At 43.1% G+C, this 13,447-nt stretch overlaps 1 long non-coding RNA gene across 1 annotated transcript; it reads right to left on the reverse strand.

Moving 5' to 3' along the window:
- Positions 1-1,891: 1,891 nt before the first annotated feature.
- LOC118211745 lies at positions 1,892-5,677 on the reverse strand. The gene is made up of 4 exons (XR_004762077.1): positions 5,256-5,677; positions 3,463-3,480; positions 2,813-2,851; positions 1,892-2,089 (listed from the first exon to the last, which is right to left on the reverse strand). It is a non-coding gene; the product is annotated as an uncharacterized LOC118211745 (long non-coding RNA).
- Between the last annotated feature and the right edge of the window lie 7,770 nt (positions 5,678-13,447).

Raw genomic sequence — 13,447 nt, forward strand, 5'->3', positions numbered from 1 at the left:
GTGGGGGGGTGGAGGGGGGCTGAGAGGTGTGGGGGGGGGGGGGTAAATTACAGTTCCTTACGGGCATCATATTTGTCCAAGATGATCTGAATCTTATAAGTGTTTCCTCCCTGTGTTTCCTCCCTGTGTTTCCTCCCTGTGTTTCCTCCCTGTGTTTCCTCTCTGTGTTTCCTCCCTGTGTTTCCTCCCTGTGTTTCCTCCCTGTGTTTCCTCTCTGTGTTTCCTCTCTGTGTTTCCTCCCTGTGTTTCCTCCCTGTGTTTCCTCCCTGTGTTTCCTCTCTGTGTTTCCTCCCTGTGTTTCCTCCCTGTGTTTCCTCCCTGTGTTTCCTCCCTGTGTTTCCTCTCTGTGTTTCCTCCCTGTGTTTCCTCCCTGTGTTTCCTCCCTGTGTTTCCTCTCTGTGTTTCCTCCCTGTGTTTCCTCCCTGTGTTTCCTCCCTGCGTTTCCTCCCTGTGTTTCCTCTCTGTGTTTCCTCCCTGTGTTTCCTCCCTGTGTTTCCTCCCTGTGTTTCCTCTCTGTGTTTCCTCCCTGTGTTTCCTCCCTGTGTTTCCTCCCTGTGTTTCCTCTCTGTGTTTCCTCCCTGTGTTTCCTCCCTGTGTTTCCTCCCTGTGTTTCCTCTCTGCACTGGTTGGTCCGAAAGCGCTTTATACCAAAAACAACGGATTCATTTATCAGAGCTTGCAACAAACAAAATGTACTGAATTAAAATGAGAGAAAGGATAATTATTCAAGGATATTTAATATTTTACAAGCCTAAACAGAAACAAGCATGTTATTAAACATTTAAATGACATTTATTTCACGCTGTCAGCTACAAAACTACCTTCAGTAGCGCTCAGTTTTGACATGTGATGGTACAAATATCACCACACGCCCGGGAACAAACATGGCACCCCACCACAGCGCACCTCCTCTCCTGCTCCCCGGGACGCTCGCGACAGCAGGCTCCTTAATTATTTAACTGAACATGCAAAAAAGATTTGTTGAATAATTAAGGCGGGTTTTAACAAAGTAAAGAGAGAGTGAGAGAGGACTGGAGTTCTGCTGAAAGAGCTGTCGTGGTCCGCACGAATGAAAAACAGCATTCCCAGAACCGATCGCTTACAAAAGGACGGCGGTCCTGGGTGTTAAGGTGCAGCTGAAGAAGTCGGGGTGCCACGCACCGAAGGCCAGAGTGACCCCTCAATTATACTCAAAATGCAAAGCGGTTCCTCTTCCCCTCAAAGTTCTACAGACGGATGACTGCATTACATGGGACACGGGAACACCGCTCAGCAAGACACTACTGAGAGCTGTGTGTGCCTGCTCAGCAGGGGACAGAGAGAGAGAGAGAGAGGGAGAGAGAGAGAGAGAGAGAGGGGGGGGGAGAGAGAGAGGGAGAGAGAGAGAGAGAGGGAGAGAGGGGGGGAGAGAGAGAGGGAGAGAGGGAGAGAGAGAGAGAGGGGGGGGGAGAGAGGGAGAGGGGGGGGGAGAGGGGGGGAGAGAGAGAGAGGGAGAGAGAGAGAGAGACAGACAGATTGAGAATCAGAGAGATAGAGAGAGAGCTAGGAAAGGTTTGAGAATATCAAAAGGTTTAACAACAGAAATGGTGTTTTTTGGATCAGCAGTGCTTGTCTGTCTGCTAAAACTCCACACACCAGGAAAGCCAGTAATGTGATTGGTCCAGGTCAGCAGATGAATATTAATGAGGTGTGTTTAAATGCAGAGACAAAGCCCTGAGACCCACCCCCTCCTCTCTGTCGGCCTGAAAAGTAATGAGCGACTTTGGTACAGTACCAAACCAGACCCAGAACTCCAGACCCAGAACCCCAAAATCCAGAACTCCAGACCCAGAACCCCAAAACCCAGAACTCCAGACCCAGAACTCCAGAACCAGAACCCCAAAACCCAGAACTCTAGAACCAGAACTCCAGACCCAGAACCCCAGACCCAGAACCCCAAAACCCAGAACCCCAGACCCGGGGCCCAGGCACACGCAGGGGAACACACGTTGCGCCTCATGGTGCTGGCCGTCTCCCACGCCAGTCCTGGTGACTTGTAGCCTCCTGCGGCGACGCTGACCTGGTGTTGATGAAGAGCACGGCGGGCAGGCTGTGTGCAGTGAGTCAGAGAGCCAGTGTGTGGGTTACAGGGACCTTCCAGAGGGACCGCTGGTGCTGCTTTAACATGACCATCCCCACAGGAAAGGCTCATACTGGACAAACCCCATGCTAATAATGACCTGTACCACAAAGGGACTCACATGCACTGCTAATCTGACATTAGTTTCATATTAATGCTCACGGCTACGCCCCCTCTTCCCTGCATATTCTCTGCAGCCGGCAGCACGGCGTGTCAGTTCACTCTGCGTTACTCTGCGCTACTCTGTGCTACTCTGTGTTACTCTGCGTATCTCTGTGCTACTCTGTGTTACTCTGCACTACACTGTGTTACTCTGCGCTACACTGCGTTACTCTGTGCTACACTGCGTTACTCTGTGTTACTCTGTGTTACTCTGTGCTACACTGCGTTACTCTGTGTTACTCTGTGTTACTCTGTGCTACACTGCGTTACACTGTGTTACTCTGCGCTACACTGCGTTACTCTGCGCTACACTGCACTACACTGCGTTACTCTGTGCTACACTGCGTTACTCTGTGTTACTCTGTGCTACACTGCGTTACTCTGTGTTACTCTGTGCTACTCTGCGTTATTCTGTTACTCTGTGTTACTCTGTTACTCTGTGTTATTCTGTTACTCTGTGTTACTCTACGTTACTCTTTGTTACTTTGTGTCCATTAAATTCAAACAATCCAGCGGCCGCGATTCACTTACATCTGCTGTGGAGGCCGGGGGAGCAACATCTGCATTTGTCTGTGTGATAAAACATTTACACAATGAAACAAAGCCTTTAAAAATCCAGACAAAAAATCTGAAAAGCCCTGGCTTTTCAGCCATCAGGACATTTTGTTCAGTTTAAATTTTCTTGGTTTGTGATTTACACAAGTATCGCCTGTAACTATTACACAAGTATCGCCTGTAACTATTACACAAGTATCGCCTGTAACTACGCTGAATATTTACATTCTATTTCCAGTATTCTTGGGATGGTTTTTCCCAAAAATCACACATATTTGCAGCCAGGTAGAAATAAAAATGTTATATTAATTTGCAAGATAATAATTTTGCATTGCCTAGTTGATCATTAATCACTGCACTAACATTTTGTTAGATTTAAGACTTTAAGATTTAATGTTGCCTCTATATAATTTGAAGATTAAAAAATAATAATTTTAAAAATAATGTTCATGCAAGTTGGTTTAGAACGTTCATTTCTAATTTAAAATATATGAAAACTATTGAAATATAATATATATATACTAGGGGAAGACAAGTTAAGTTGTGGGTTAAAGCTCATAAAATATTTTTTCTTCATCCAGAAAGAATTATGACATTTTTGTAATCTAAATAATTTAATCGCTTACCTTTCCACGATGTCCATACTGTGAGAAGAAGAAAAGTAATAAAACATTATTCCTACGTAAAAGGTCGCATGTTAACAAAAACGCATGCATGCTTTATACCAACGAATTATATTATTTAAAAATGAAAGTAAAAAACAACACGTCAACAAAATAGTTACGATAATTCATGCTTTCTACAAGATATAAATCAGATTTTGTTTTCAGTAGTGCTGGGAGTGTAAAATATTTTGAGAGTAAAACTCAAAAGAAAAAACTTAAGCCTGTGGCATGTTTCTAACATTATGTGAAAATTAAAATGTGTGTTCGTGTCTATCGCTAGTACAGACGTAAATGTCGTGTGTTGTTTTTGTGGCTGCAGTTGGCAAATCCGCCGTATTTCTTTCAAGAACAAATCGCTCGAAAGTATTTGGCGTGGACAGTAGCCTAACTTGCGGAGGCATTCCTTTTCCATTCCGAAAAAAAAACGTCAACGGACAGCTTTTTAGCGAGCAGTCATGTGTAACTGGAGAAAGGAGAAAACTGCCGCTGGATGTGTTTTTGCCATTTTGTCCAATTCCTGGATATAGATATTAGCATTATCCTGGCAAAAGTTTCGCACGTAAATTCATTATTTGATAATTGTTTTCGTTGATATACACATGCACGCGGCTTTTCCAGTTTTAATGTTCAATATTTCGCTATTTTAATTATTATATTTTGAGGAAGTAGAGCAATAAAATGTACAATGATTTATTTTAAAATATAATTTAATAATATAATGTATGTATTTCTGTGTTTATGCAGCTATGTAGCGGAACGGCTCTATTAAATAGAAAATTAAGAATTTTACCTGGACTACGTTTAGGGAAATTAATCTACAACAAACACACCTTAAGTTAGCGCAGCTACTATTAAACTGGTCTACTGAAAGGCAGTTTTTCTACTGCAAAGGCTGAAATACTCATTTCGGTCCTGTCGGTCTACATTTTATTGCTACCTAACCACCCGTGTCCAATTATTTCTGCCTCCCAGTGGTATAAGGCACATGCCATCTTGCGGTGTCCCGTGGAAAATGATAAGAAATGGCGTGGCTAAATGGCGAGGTCTCCCGCGTCCCACTGCAAGTTCAGCAGGTGCTACGATAACTGACGTCGGCTACACACTGACCGAAGGCCGCTGTTGTTTTTTTATGAGCCTGTTTGCAGGCGAGGCTACTTGTTATAGCGCGGACGGCTTCAGTCATTTTTTAAGTGTGAAGTGCATGCATGCGTGCGCGTGCGACCGGCCGGGAGAGGGAGTTACGCGGGACCCCCTTGCAATTATTCAAACCGACGTGTTACCAGATAAATATCTGCTAACTTAACATAAAAAAGCATTTATGTCTACTACAACCGCATTAGCCTATTATCACGACCACATCTCCGCTCGAAGCCATCCGTGTTTCCCTGACAGATATTGAAAGGTTACATTTATGCAGCATTTACACGTCTGTGTGCATACATAGAGACAATGTTACAGGCGCATTGCTGCGGGCCCGTTTCAACAAAAACCGCCTCGTTTGTGTGCCACTAATACGGCATATTATAACCGTTAAGCCCGCATTCTGGCACATGTCCAGTCCCGATGTCTCAGACGAGCCTAATTAAGATTTAAGGACTCAGCCGCCCGTGGATACAGAAGTGCGTTTGCAGCCCGGTCTTCGCTTCAGACAGAAACGCGGGTTCATGGATTTAACCCGGAGAAGACAAGCCGCGACGCGGATAGACGGTTTATAGACGGCAAACGCGTGGAGGGGAAATAACTGGGCTACTTACACGAATGCAATCGCGTTCCCCAAGATACCCCCTTCTCCCCAACCCCCACCCGACCGAAATCTCCTCCGCTTTGTCTTTGGAGAACTTGTCTTTAGAAGTTCGATAAACAAGTTTAATAATACACTGAGTTCACAATAAAACAAAGGGTTCTTCTTCTCGCCTTTGGGGAGTTCGGCAGTACAGAACTCATCCAGTCCCTAATGGCTTAATTAGCAATTTGATCCTTTAAATTAGTTTATTGAAAGAAACGCAACTTTTATTCAGAGCCTCATAATCAGAATTCCTAATAGCCCAGAAGAATAGAAAACATACAAGCTCATATATTTGAAGTTTCCCTTTGTACTAAAGTGTCAGGTTAGGCGATAAAATTTACCAGCATAACAATTTGTTGCCAATTACTTCACACAGGGGGTTGTGGGAAATGTGTCTTCAGATTCAACTTTTCAAAAATATTTATTATGCCGTGATTTTCCTCTCCTTTAGAAACGATTGTTATGATACAACAACTGGGGGGGGGGGGCTATCCATGATTTTCAACATATATTTAATTAAGTGGCTATTCAAAGCATACGTGCATTCTCTCAGAAACTCGGCGGAAAAACCGGGGTCTATTGAAATCATGACATCATTAGCCTTATGAATTACTGTTATTGTGGTTATTATCAGTGTATTCGTGTCTACCCCAAAACACCGAAAATTCACACTGTAAACTGTAAAAGAATAGACGTAAATTGTTTAGTGTTAATTTAACTATGAGTCTAATTCATAAGCCTATCCATGTGAAATCTCATTTCGAGTACATTAACACTGAACATTTTCCTGCGCACGAAAAATATTAATTTACAAGCTTAATAAAAGGCTATAATGTTTTTTTGATTTATGCGAATTTTCTAATTTCATAGAGCCGATTAATTTATATTTTTTCGTCCAGTTTATACAATTCCGTCATAGGCTACTTCGACTACAGATAATAACAGACAATGCACGAAACGCTGGAAACGAGGTTTAAAATTCTGCGATAGACTGTAGCCTACTCTTGGCCACCGATTAAAACGGAGAATCATGTTAGCCTTTTCATTATAGCTTCGCACAAATGTGGATTTTCCGCGAATGGCCTTTTCAGACGCGGAGTCTCACCACCGCACGCAGTTTGCGGGAGAGTTAAGCAGTCACATTCAGGACTGAACCGAACCTGATGTCCGGACGTAAATCCGCTATTTCGTGCTGCACTTTCAAAGTGGACACATGATGGTAATTAAAAGGTCTGCGCTTATTCACTTTTTCTGTCCACCAATATATGGCGTTGGCGATGATTACATATTGGCACGCTTTTAAATATCCGAAGGAAACCCCATTCACCCTTAACATCAATTTGGCAGGCTGTATTCATTTAACTTTGTAGGAAATTAAATTAAGCCTATTTTAAACTAATGTAGCCTAATTTAATACAAGTTTAATTATATTCTTAAATGTCTAGTATCCATTTTTTCAACATCATATTACATAACCCAGTAGCAATAGTGCAGAGACCATTCTCCTTGTGCAATTAGCCAGTTGTAACATGTAGTGTGCAACATTACACTTGTTTGATTTCATAAAAAAATATTGAGTATCAAGAAGTGCATGATAACTATTTTGTTTAAATGAAGTCTTTTACCTTTGAGGAAGAATGATTTTTTTTTTCAATCGGTTGTTTAATCTTGGTAATTTGTGTCATTGCTGACAACAACGTACTCACGATTCAAGTCTCAGGACGCCACAGCGTTCGAACAGTTTTGGTGTTATTGCGCCCTCTAGTGTGTGTATGAACGTATATCCTCAAATTTCGTGTATGGTTTATCTGACCTTAAAACAAGAAAAACTGTTCTTCTGTTTTTCATATATTTTGTTGGAAGTAGCTGGGTCCGTTAGAATATGAATTTGTTAATCAGTTTTAGTCCTGAATCTTTTTTTAAATTAATGTCCCCAAATCCCTTGGAAAATAAAGCATGGAATCAATATTCACAGCAGAGTCCTGCTCCCTTTCTAAGAGCCGTAAGACAAATAGACCCGCTTATACTCCGGATTAAAAAATGTAATCTTTAGTAGTCAAAACTATTTAATTTAAATTTAATTTAACTGAATAGTAAAATTATTTACAAATTGATCTGCTAAAATTATAAATGCATTTCCAAACATTTCTATGTTAAATAAATTGATTGTATATATAAATATAAACCCAAAGAGATAAGTAATATATAGTTGTGAGATTTCTTCTTTTTTTGTAAATGCACTAAACAAATCTACAGTTGATGGCTTTCACCAGGTATCACAAACTCAAATCCTGGAGAGCAGCTGTGTCCGCTGCTTTTGATGTGTTGAGCTTAAGTGCTTAATTTAAGTCAATTTAGTTTCCAAGGCCTAAATTGGCTGCTGACTGAAAAGTATCACAAAAACCAACAGAGACTGTGGCCCTCCAGGACTGGAGTTAAACCCACAAACACAGCGCCCCCTCCAGCACTGGAGTTAAACCTGCAGACACTGTGGCCCTCCAGGATTACAGGGGTAAGTAATTTAAGGATTCTCATAAACTTTTAATGAATCATGTGACCAAGCGTCATATGCCTCCAACCCTCACTGCAAAATCTGGGTCTACAACTAAATTTAAGCATTCTGTTTTGTCCAGTTTTGGGAAACGCATTTTTTTTTTGCGCCATTCAGAAAAAGGTGAAATACACAAAAAATGCAAACAACACAAAATGTAATGTAACTATATTTTTATCGTGTCTTAAAAAAGGGATTCCTCTTATTTAACTTCCCAAATTTCCCATCTGCGTGCAATAAAATAAAATACTTTTTATTCTTTTTGAATTTGACATTTCTTTAAACGTTAAAAAAAAATTGAAATGGCAGAATTCTTAGTTATAAAGAGCATAATAATATGGCTCTGCTGGACATTAGAGAGGTGTTTTGACAGAAATATGAATTATAAAATAAAAGTTATGTCCGTGTTTTACATAAGATGCAGTAATACCGACACATTTTTTAGCAGAGAGCACTCAAATTCACCTCGTTCTCACTCTATGAACGCTGAAATATCTCACAATCGAATCTCCGCAAATGACCACTAGAGGGCAGCCCTAACCTTTTAATAAACCAATTTAACCAGGAAACCTTTCAAGGGATAGGTCACGGGGGGGGGGGGGGGCGACATTATTGCAGGTTTATTGTTTGTTTTTATTGGTGCAGTTATTCAAGGATATTTTATACATTTGGAAAAGCTTCTGATTATTTGTATTCATACTTGTATCTATCCAATCATTGATGTGGCATGCTGGGTATTTTAAATTAAACATTATGCGTAGCTGAGTTATTTCAATGATGATATGATATAAAACCCCAGTTTCACAGTGTCTGGGGGTTTGTCTGGGCTGCGTAACTTTTCCTTCACCAGGCTGAGCATAAATAATAATATGAGAAGTGTCAGACCCATCTCATATGAACACTGGTACGTATGTTTGGGGGCTGTGCAATGCCTGCTGCCCAATGGCTTATTGTCGGGGGGGGGGGGAATGATGTTCCCTCTAAAAGAGAGACTACGCAGAATTCAAAACATTTTGTTTAAAAAAAGTTCCAGATAAATAACCATGGAGGATTAAATGCTTTTTACTCAGAAGTACATACAGATTTTAATTAACAGTATTTAATTAGATTTTAACTTGTTCTTTTTTTTCAGAAAGTTATAAATGCTTTGGCAAGATTAGACATATTGCATGATTATGACTATTTTGGAATGTGGGATGGATTCACAATTAGACCACTAGGTGAAGCCAGAGTTCGCAGTTCTGCAGCTCCGTTGCTGGAGGCAGGAGAATGAGACCATAATTCAGTCCTCCTGCGTTGGTTCAGCCTGTTTGCTTTCATTACAACAGGTTCTTAAATTAGCCATGAAATGGGGACCCTGTGGGTGAGGGCCGGGCTGCTGGGGGTCTCGGCGGCGAGCAGGGGGCTGCGCTCGAGGATTTTGGGCCGCGCGGTTTGGCCGCCTCGCGGAATTCATCTCAAACAAAAAGAATTTAATCTGAAACCAATTATAGCAGAGATCTGAAACAGACCATTACCTCATACCCGAAACCGAGACTTATTTAGGCCAAGCTGATAGTTCACATGCTGCGTTTGTGTTGGAGAGCAGGCCTATTGCGTTAACACCGGAGTCGGCTTTGCCTAAATCTACAGATGTTCTTGAAATTAACATTCAGAAGAATGTTTTTGGTCATGCAATGAAAGAGTCACATAGTATGTTGCAAAAGATGTTCACAAATGAGTTAATTACATAAGTATAAATAATTTGTTGCACTTATATAATTAACTCATTTATATTTTTTCTTGCAACAAAGAAACCTTTCCGCCTTTTCTGTCTGATATAATGTAACACACAGAATCCACATACTATACCCCAATACCTCCACCCCCAATACCCCTATACACCAATACCCACACCCCCATGACCCCCATAACCCAAGACTCACACCCCCAATACCCCCCATAACCCAATACCCCATTCCCAATATGACCCCCAATCACAGGCTGTCAGTTCTGCCCCTAGTCACAGAGGGACAGTCTTAGTGAGGGATCTGTGTGACCTCCTGCCATTCTGGCTCTATGACCCCCAATCTGGGGTTTGGTTCCTATTCCATTTGCCTATAGGGTTCATCACTTGTGCCAGTCTTTAGTCCCATCATTGTTTATGCATGACTTCTCATAGTAAATACAGAAAGAGTGAAAAGAAACATCACGGTCTGCAGTGGCATAAATCAGACATGATTTCACTTCATGCCCTTGTTCATTGGTTATCTTCACCCTGAATGACCTCTGCTAGCTTTGGTCATGACCTAAAGGGCACACAGATCACTGTCTGGATGTGAGGCGTTGTTTACTATGGAAACACACATGCAGCTGCAGCCTGAAACTGATTCAAAGTTGGAAACATCAGAACCTATGTGCATGTCAGTAAGGACACAGTGAGGTGTTTGGCTAAATGTTTAGCTGCATGTTGTTGGGTGTATCAGCTGAGTTTACTGACTGTCTGTGGCTCTGTAACAGGCCCAGGGCCTGCCTCTCTGAGCTCCCATATGCAGCAGCCTGAGCCTCAGGGGTCCAGTTTACCATCTCTGTCTCTACAGAGATCAGGCCAGCCATGAGGATGAATTATGAATCAGAGTAATTCACTGTGTTTTTCATTCAGTCGCTGAAAACCTCTGTTATTGTCACAAAGGAGGCGGTTATGAGCCGAGCTGAGCATCAGTGTAGAAAACAGGCCATGTGCTGGAGCACAGTGTACCTCACACTGCTGCCCACACACCTGATGAACTGCAGCCTGTGTGTGATTTACTCCTGTGCCACGTGGGAGTTCATCTCCAACATGGCAGTATTTTATTAGGTACTGCGAGAGGAACTAAGCCACCAGTATGTATTTGGACAGATGTAAACCCATTACATAAAGGGGCTTAGAGCTCGGTGACCTTTGACATTCCTGATGTCATCAGGATGATATATTCCCTGGAGACATGGTGCACCAGATTAAAGCACCATTCACTGACCAAGTCTGCTCTCTCCTCGCCCGAAATGACAGTTTTACAACAAGTTTTATAATTTCATTTCCTGAATTGCGTGTAGATCATTTGGGACCAGCTTCAGGGTTTCCCACCCAAATACTTTTTTTGTGGAGGGGGGGGGGGGGGTACTGAGTGATGACGAAGCTTTTAAAAACACCAGTCCTTCCGCCCAGCCCACGCCTGTGAGATCATGAGCCGTGAAAATGCAGTGATGCAACAAAGAACAACTCCCCGCACACGAGCAGAGCCGCCCTGAGGGTCTGAGAGATGATTCAAACGGAACTCCCACTCTGCCCCGCCTGATTGGCTGAGATGTCGTCAGCCCAGAGCAGAGCCTGCAGCCTATCAGAGCGGCCGATTGCCAAGCGGTTTCTGTCCTCTCAGCGTGATTGGCCTGCAGCCTATCAGAGCCACCGGTTGTTAGGCTGGTTCTGTTCTCAGATGTACCGCTGATGTTCTGTCTGGCTGCTGGTCCAAGGAGAGAGAAAAGGCCACACATTCAGCAGGCAGATACACTGACTGACTGACTGACTGACTCACCGATTCATTCACAGACTAACTGACTGACTGACTGTATCCATGACTGACTGACTCTATCATTCACTGACTGAGTGACAGTAAGACTCACTGAGTGACTGACTCACTCACTCACTAACTCATTCACAGACTAACTGACTGACTGACTGTATCCATGACTGACTGACTCTCTCATTCACTGACTGAGTGACAGTAAGACTCACTGAGTGACTGACTCATTCACTTCACAGACTACTGACTGAATGCCTGACTGGATCCAAACTCACTCACTCACTGACTTATTCACAGACTGAATGACTGACTGACTGATTTGTCAATGAATTGGTTGATTTCTTTTTTGAACTATTATTAGTTAATGTGGCTTTATTGTAGATCAGGGGTATTCTACTATGATCCTGCAGAACCGCAGTCTGATTTAGAGATGGGATGATCCCGGAGAACCACAGTCTGATTTAGAGATGGGATGATCCCGGAGAACCGCAGTCTGATTTAGAGATGGGATGATCCCGGAGAACCGCAGTCTGATTTAGAGATGGGATGATCCCGGAGAACCACAGTCTGATTTAGAGATGGGATGATCCCGGAGAACCGCAGTCTGATTTAGAGATGGGATGATCCCGGAGAACCGCAGTTCGATTTAGAGATGGGATGATCCCGGAGAACCGCAGTCTGATTTAGAGATGGGATGATCCCGGAGAACCGCAGTCTGATTTAGAGATGGGATGATCCCGGAGAACCACAGTCTGGTTTAGAGATGGGATGATCCCGGAGAACCGCAGTCCGATTTAGAGATGGGATGATCCCGGAGAACCGCAGTCTGATTTAGAGATGGAAATCTCTTCTGAAACAGCTTCTTCCAGGCCCAGCGCTGAGCGGGGCTGCTGCAGACTCTGTTATATTCTACATTTAAATCTGGTCAGGGTTTATTTACGTCAGAAACAATCACAGGAAACGAACCACAGCACGATACGATTGTGATTATATTTAGACTCGCCCTCAGCGTGTGATCTATTGTTCTGCTCTAAACTGGCTCTTTGGGACATTCTGGGACATTGTACCCAGAATCACACGTGCTTCCTTATTTAACAAACGAGCAATAGATACTTGGGACAAATTAGAAAAATCTACCTTCCTGTTTCGGGAATAAACTGTATTAATTCTGAATATCTCTCAATAGAGTGTTTGTTGTGTTTTTGCAGAGTATGGTGTTAATTTAAGGGGCAGATGTGCTGCCTAAAATCTTTTCAGTTGAGCTGGCAGTGCTGTCAAAGCCGCTCATCAGAGCTTCCAGATGTTTCCATGTGAAAAATCATTTTAAACTCTGCAAGATACAGACACAGATCCCTCTGAGGCGACTCCTGACCCATAGGAAAGCTCCAGTCTGCAGTCTGTGTTTCGATCATGCTCCCTTCCCCCCGTCTCCATGTACCCCCTGTCCCCTCATCCCCCCGTCCCCCTGTCCCCCCATCCCCCTGTACCCCTGTCCCCTTATCCCCCCGTCCCCCTGTCCCCCCATCCCCCTGTACCCCTGTCCCCTCATCCCCCCGTCCCCCTGTACCCCCGCCCCCTCACCCCCCCGTCCCCCTTTCCCAGGAATGCTACAGTCCTCCATTCCTGAGAGCAGGGGCCGATGGTGGAGCAGATGAATATAATCTCAGCTGCAGTTTCAGCCCAAAGAGCAATCAACACAAGCAGCAGGAAACCCTGTCCTCAGCCGGCTTTGGCAAGGAACACATACAGCCTTTAGGACACATAGAACACACACAGCTATTAGAACACATAGAACACACACAGCTATTAGAACACACAGAACACACACAGCTATTAGAACACACAGAACACACACAGCTATTAGAACACACAGAACACACACAGCTATTAGAACACACACAGCTATTAGAACACACAGAACACACACAGCTATTAGAACACACAGAACACACACAGACATTAGAACACAGAACACACACCATCACACCTTCCTGGTACTGAATGCAGAATATCTATGTCTTGTGGTGTAGTTCAGAAATTATAACATATTTTTAAACCTCAGAAGGTAGT

The sequence above is a fragment of the Anguilla anguilla genome, chromosome 13, assembly GCF_013347855.1.
Source record: "Anguilla anguilla isolate fAngAng1 chromosome 13, fAngAng1.pri, whole genome shotgun sequence".
Classification (NCBI taxonomy): Eukaryota; Metazoa; Chordata; class Actinopteri; order Anguilliformes; family Anguillidae; genus Anguilla; species Anguilla anguilla.